This window comes from Gossypium arboreum, chromosome 2 (genome assembly GCF_025698485.1).
Source record: "Gossypium arboreum isolate Shixiya-1 chromosome 2, ASM2569848v2, whole genome shotgun sequence".
In the NCBI taxonomy this organism is placed as follows: domain Eukaryota; kingdom Viridiplantae; phylum Streptophyta; class Magnoliopsida; order Malvales; family Malvaceae; genus Gossypium; species Gossypium arboreum.
In genome coordinates this window covers 71,006,222-71,013,293 of record NC_069071.1, presented here as the reverse complement: position 1 = coordinate 71,013,293, position 7,072 = coordinate 71,006,222, and the positions used below count along the sequence as shown (strand labels likewise).

The window sequence follows — 7,072 nt, the reverse complement described above, 5'->3', positions numbered from 1 at the left end:
GAAGCAAAAACCCCTTCCTTCTTCCTTAGAATTTTCATCTGAAAGAAATGAAAAAAAGGATGAGCACATTTTTTTCTCTCTTTCTTCAACTCACGGCAATGGGGGTAACACACATTCTTCTTTTTTTTTTTTCCTTCCTTTCATTATTCAATTCCCATGCTCATTATTTTATTTTTTTCTTACATACACCATTGTCACAACATGTTTCATGACATGTTTTGCCCATAATCCCTTGTCATGGCCGGCCACTAGCTATTAGGGGGAATTTGACATGCAAGTCCTCCCTTTTGATTACATGCACTATTAGGTCCTTATAGATTAGCCTATCACATGTCAAAAGTGTCACACAAGTCCTAATAACTGAATTCACATGCAATCGACTAAATCGAAGCTTGAAATTTTCACACATTCATAAATACATATTCTAGACAATAAATATTACGTTCAAACATTTCGGTGACTCGGTTTAGCGGTCCCGATACCACTTCCCGACTAGGGTCAATTTTGGGCTGTCACATATGTCATCTACTTTCATTGCCCAATCTTTCCTGTTTAATCCTACTGTCTTTGCTAAGATATGTTTAGGTTCTCGATTCAGTGGTAAACTCCATATTTCTTGTGGGTCTTTTCAAATTGGGCGTTATAGAAATGAGTCCCCCTATCGCTGGTGATTAATCTAGGTGTTCCAAATCGAGAGAAAAGCTTTTTAAGGAAACGTACCACTACTCTAGCATCATTTGTAGGCAGAGCTTGGGCTTCAACCCATTTAGACATATAATCGACAGCTACTAAGATGTATTTATTCCCAAATGAACTAGGGAATGGACCCATGAAGTCGATACCCCAAACATCAAATATTTCACATGAAAGCATATATGTCTGAGGCATTTCATCGCGGTTAGAGTTATTACCTGTCATTTGGCATTTGTCACAAGAAATAACAGACCTGTTGGTATCTTTGAATAAGGTGGGCCAACAAAAACCTGATTCAAGTATTTTTTGTGCGGTCTTATTTCCAACGTAATGTCCTCCAATTGGTCCTGAGTGGCAATGTTCCAAGATTTTTAATGCTTCTGTTCTTGTAACGCATCGCTGAATGACTTGATCTGCACATATACGGAAAAGAAAAGGATCTTCCCAAAAGTAGTTTTTCACATCAGTAAAGAATCGTTTCTTTTGCTGATGTGTCAACCATTTTGGGATAACGTTAGCGGCTAAAAAATTTGCAATGTCTGCAAACCATACCTCCGAGTCAAAAATAGCAAAAAATTGTTCTTCAAGGAACGAATCATTTATTTCCACTTCATCTAGCTCTTTAGTACTTGAATTTTCAAGCCTAGATAAATGATCAGCTGCGAGATTTTCTGCTCCTTTCTTATCTTGAATTTCCAAGTCGAATTACGGCAATAACAAAATCCATCGAATGAGTCGAGGTTTTGCATCAGTCTTAGTTAACAGGTAGCGAAGTACAGAATGGTCAGTATAAATGACAACTTTAGACAATATTAGATATGACCTAAATTTATCGAATGCAAAAACAACAGCTAACAATTCTTTCTCTGTGGTGGTGTAGTTCTCCTGTGCGGCTGTCAAAGTTTTGCTGGCATAATAAATAGGTTGAAAGTGCTTGTCCCTTCATTGTCCCAAAACTGCACCTACTGCAAAGTCACTCGCATCACACATTAGTTCAAAAGGTAAATTCCAATCAGGTGATATTATAATTGGAGCATTAATCAATTTATCCTTTAGAGTATTAAATGCTTCTAAACAATCCTGATCAAAATTAAAGAGCGTATCTTTTTTTAGTAATTTGGTCAAAGGCTTAGCTATTTTAGAAAAATCTTTAATAAATCTTCTATAAAACCTAATATGTCCTAAAAAACTTCTAATAGCCTTAACCGAACTAGGAAAAGGTAATTTTTCAATGATTTTGACTTTAGATTTATCAACCTCAATCCCTTTACTAGAAATTTTATATCCAAACACAATACCTTCTTGAACCATAAAGTGACATTTTTCCCAGTTAAGTACAAGGTTCGTTTCCTCACATCTTATTAGAACTCGTTTTAAATTTTTAAGGCAAAGATGGAAAGAGTTACCGAATACCGAGAAATCATCCATAAATACCTCCATGATATCTTCTACGAGTTCGTCAAAGATGACCATCATGCAGCGCTGGAACGTAGCAAGAGCATTACATAATCCAAAGGGCATTCTTCGATAATCAAATGTACCATATGGACATGTGAATGTCATTTTTTCCTGATCTTCAGGGGCTATTGGGATTTGGAAATAGTCAGATAGTCCGTGTACGAAGCAGTAGTACATGTGCCCTGATAGTCTTTCCAACATTTGGTCAATGAATGGCAAGGGGAAGTGATATTTTCTCGTGGCATCGTTTAGCTTCCTATAGTCAATGCAAACTCTCCAACCCGTGACTTTCCTAGTTGGAATTAGTTCGTTCTTTTCATTGGCTACCACAGTCATGCCTCCTTTCTTAGGAACAACCTGCACTGGACTTACCTAAGAACTATCAGAAATAGGATAAATAATTCCAGCATCTAGAAGTTTAATTACCTCGGCTTTAACTACTTCCTTCATGTTGGGGTTCAGTCGTCTTTGAGCTTGCACACATGGTTTATATTTATCTTCCATTAAAATTTTGTGGATGCAAAAAGAAGGGCTGATCCCTTTAATGTCGAAAATTTTCCAAGTTATGGCCTTTTTATGTTCTTTTAATACTTGGATTAATTCCTCTTTCTCCTTGGGTTGCAAGTTAGACGCAATAATAACTGGTAATGTAGAATTATTTCCAAGGAATGCATATTCCAACTGATTTGGTAATTGTTTGAGTTCTAGTTTGGGAGGTTCTTCAAATGAGGGTTTTTGCTTAAAATCATCGTTCCCTTTAATGTCCTCATATTTTACTTGTCTTTGGGAAGATTCATTGAAGTTCAGTTTAGCTTTTATTTTACCTGTCTCAGAATCATCGTCATCTATCTCCTCTCATTGGGCATGGCATAGTTCCAACATGTCCTTATGTATGATTTCTTGAAAAGAGTCTTGAGCAGCATGATCAATAGAGTCAATAAAATAACATGAGTCATCCTGTTCCCTAAAAAATCTCATGGCATCATAAATTTTAAAAACGATTTCTTCGTCACCTACTCTAAGTACCATCTTACCATCACCCACATCAATAACAACCATAGCAGTGGCTAAAAATGGACGCCCTAAGATTAAAGGCACTTCAACATCTTCATCTATATCAAGCACAACGAAGTCAACAGGGAATATAAATTTATCTACTTTTACAAGTATGTCCTCTATAATACCCCTAGGATATTTAATAGATCTATCAGCTAGTTGAATACTCTTCCTAGTGGGTTTAGGTTCCCCAAGACCAAGTTGTTTAAACATTTTATATGGCATCAAATTAATGCTAGCACCTAAATTAGCTAGTGCCTTATCAACGTTAAAACTATGAATTAAGCAGGGTATAGTAAAACTTCCTGGATCTTTTAGTTTGGTTGGTAGTTTGTTTTGGAGTATAGCCGAGCATTCCTCGTTAAGTTCCACTATAGATAAGTCTTCAAACTTCCTTTTGTTTGTTAGGAGCTCCCTTAAAAACTTTGCGTATGTAGGCATCTACGATATAGCTTCAACAAAAGGTAAGTTAATATGTAGTTGTTTAAAAAGTTCAAGGAATTTACCAAATTGTTTATCCATACGGTCTTTCTTCAACTTTTCTGGTTATGGAATTGGTGGTTTATATTCCTTCGGCATTGGAGTGTCATTGCTTTCGGGTTTTACCTCCTCTCAATTACTTCTGTCAGCTTCTTGTTGTGGCTTCTTTCCCGATTCAGCTAACACTTTCCCACTTCTTAGTGTAACTGCTTTCACATGTGCTTTTGGATTGGGTTCAGTGTTACTAGGTAGATTTCCTGGTGCTCTTTCTGAAATCATCTTAGCCAGCTGTCCAATTTGAGTTTCGAGCCCTTAGATCGATGCTTGTTGATTTTTGAGTGTTGTCTCAGTATTCTAAAAATGATTCTCTGACACCGAGATAAATTTGGTTAGCATCTCCTCAAGGCTCGGCTTTTTCTCCTGCTGGTATGGTGGTTGTTGAAAGGCTGGTGGTGGTGGTGGTTTCTGATTTCCTTGACCACCCCATGAGAAATTAGGATGGTTCCTCTAACCTGCATTATAAGTGTTACTATATTGGTTATTTTGGGATCTAGAGTTACTGTTACCCATATATTGGACTTGTTCCTCCTCAATGCTAGGGTTGAAGGGTTGATATTCTGTGCATGCTCCTCCTCCATTCAAATCGCACCTCATCACTAGATGTACCTGAGTAGAACCACACAAACTGTCAATCTTTTTATTTAAGAGTTTTACTTGGTTAGATAGCATAGTAACCGCGTCAAGGTTGAAAACACGGGCTGCTTTCATCGTCTTTGTTCTCATAACTTTCCACTAATAGTTATTCAGTGACATCTCCTTAATAAATTCGTAAGCTGCCTCAGGTGTCTTATTATTGATAGTTCCTCTAGTGGCTGCATCAATCGTCTGCCGAGTCAAAGGATTTAGGCCATTATGGAACGTTTGAACCTGTAGCCAAAGTGGTAACCAATGGTGAGGGCACCTTCTCAAAAGGTCCTTGCATCTCTCCCATGCATCGTAGAGTGTTTCTATATCCATTTACATAAAAGAAGAGATATCATTACGTAATTTGGTTGTTTTAGCCGGTGGAAAATATTTTAATAAAAAATTTTCGGTCATTTGTTCCCAAGTAGTGATTGATACGAGTTCAACCATTGTGTAGCTTTATTCCTTAACGAAAAGGGAAACAACCGAAGGCGAATGGCATCATCAAAAACGCCATTAATTTTAAAGGTATCGCAAAATTCTAGGAAATTTGCCAAGTGAGTGTTGGGATCCTCGTCCTGCAAACCACCAAACTGAACAAACTGTTGTATCATTTGAATTGTGTTAGGTTTCAGTTCAAAATTATTTGCAGCAATAGCAGGTCTAACTATACTTGACTCAGTTCCTGTTAAAATAGGTTTAGCATAATCATACATAGTGTGCGGAGCAGGATTTTGATTAACAGCAATTGCAGGAGATAGCAAATTTTCTTGGTTTTCAGCCATCTCCTCGGTTGTGGTTTGAATATCGTCCTCTTGCTCGTTCTCTGTGTATCTTATGTTTTGCCTTATTCCTCTTTGGTTTCTGTGAACTGTGCGATCGATCTCACTGTCAAAAAGTAATGGTCCTGACCGGTTTCTTCTAGTCATAAACTATAAGAACCTGCCAGAAAAAGGGACAAAGAAGAATTAGTAATAAAAATTAGAATAAAATTTAAATTGAAGCAAAAGTAAATGGCTAAAGTAATAAAAATCGAGTGTTCCTAATATCTTAGCTCCCCGGCAACGGCGCCAAAAACTTGATACGTAATATTTGTGACAGGTTTTAAATATTTATAATGAATCGTTCTTGAAACTAACTATTATCTTGATGAAGGCAAGTGTACCTATCAAACAGTATTATAGCTTTAGCAAGACCAGATTATCGAAGCCAAAGGAACTAAAAGTACTAGTATTAAATTTCTTTTTATTATCTAGCCTAAAAAACTAAAAGGGTTTTGTTTATCTAACTAATTAACTAAACTAAGAAGTCACAGAAAAGAAATTTGGGGAAATACTTTTTGGAAAACTCGATTGATTAAGACAATAACTAAGGAAAATTCCACCTAGACTTTACTTGTTATTTGACTCTGAATCGGACAATTTATTCATCCAACTTGTTCTGTAGAGATCCCTAAGTTATATTATTATCTCTCTTGAGACTAGCAACATCTAACCCTAGTTTGAATAATTGAAATCTCTTTCTAATTAATGCCGTAGGGTTGTATTAAATCGATCTATGGATCCCCTTATTAGGTTTCACCCTAATTCGGCAAAATCTTGTCACCCTATCTCTAGGCACGCAACCAACTCCGCTTAATTATGACAAATTTACTCTTAGACAGGGTCTATTCCTCCTCTGAATAAGAGCTTAACTTGAATCAATATCCTGGAATATCAAAACAAGAATTAAGAACACATAATTAAGAACAAGTCAAATATTTATCATACAATTCAGATAATAATAACAAGATCCGTCTTAGATTTCATCCCCTTTAGGTATTTAGGGGTTTTAGTTCATAACTAAAAAGGTAAAAATCTCAGAAGAATAATGAATACAAAACATAAAGAAAAACCAAAACTCCTGAAGGAAAATTGAGGGGAGATCTTCAGTCTTGATGATGAATCCGGCTTCTGAGATGGATCAATCGACTTTCCTTGAGCAATTCCCTTCTTCCTTCTTTGTGCCCCCTTCTTCTACTCTTCTAGGGTGTATTTATATGCTTTGGAATGCCCAAGAGCCCTCAAAATTGGCCTTTTCTGAATTGGACTAAACTTGGGCTCAGCAGGGACACACCCGTGTGACACGCCCGTGTGCGATTGCTTAAGGTCGTGGTTAAGGTTGTTAAATGGGCACGGGTGTATGATCTACCCGTGTGAGTCGTGCTTTGATTTTGCCAAATTGACACGGCCGTGTGGTTTGCCCGTGTGAGGAAGTCCAGGCTGTGTTGATTTCGTACGTTGGCCGATTTTCTCTGTTTTTGGCTTGTTTCTCGTTCCTTTCACTCTCCTATGCTCACCTAAGTTTAAAACATGAAATTAAGGCATTAGGAGCATCAAATTCACCAAATCTAAGAAAAAATCATCCATAAAATGTGCTAAACATGGGATAGAAATATGTATAAATTACGGTTTATCAGGGATCATCACTGGATGCTGAATCAGTGATAAAACTACTAGGTATCACGAGAAAAACAAACGTACTTGAATATAATTCAGTGGTATTTCTATATTCAATATTAAATTACAATCTAAATTATGTAATGCATGACTTAGCAACAAAATGAAAATTAATATTGGAAAGCTAAATGTTATAATGCACCATTTAATATTACAATTTGATTTAATATAAAATAATTCTATCTAATGTAATTGTAACACAT

General features: G+C 36.5%; 1 non-coding gene across 1 annotated transcript; it reads left to right on the top strand.

Moving 5' to 3' along the window:
• Positions 1-4,630: 4,630 nt before the first annotated feature.
• On the top strand, positions 4,631-4,737 carry LOC128289834 (small nucleolar RNA R71). The gene has a single exon (XR_008279478.1). It is a non-coding gene; the product is annotated as a small nucleolar RNA R71 (small nucleolar RNA).
• Positions 4,738-7,072: the final 2,335 nt, after the last annotated feature.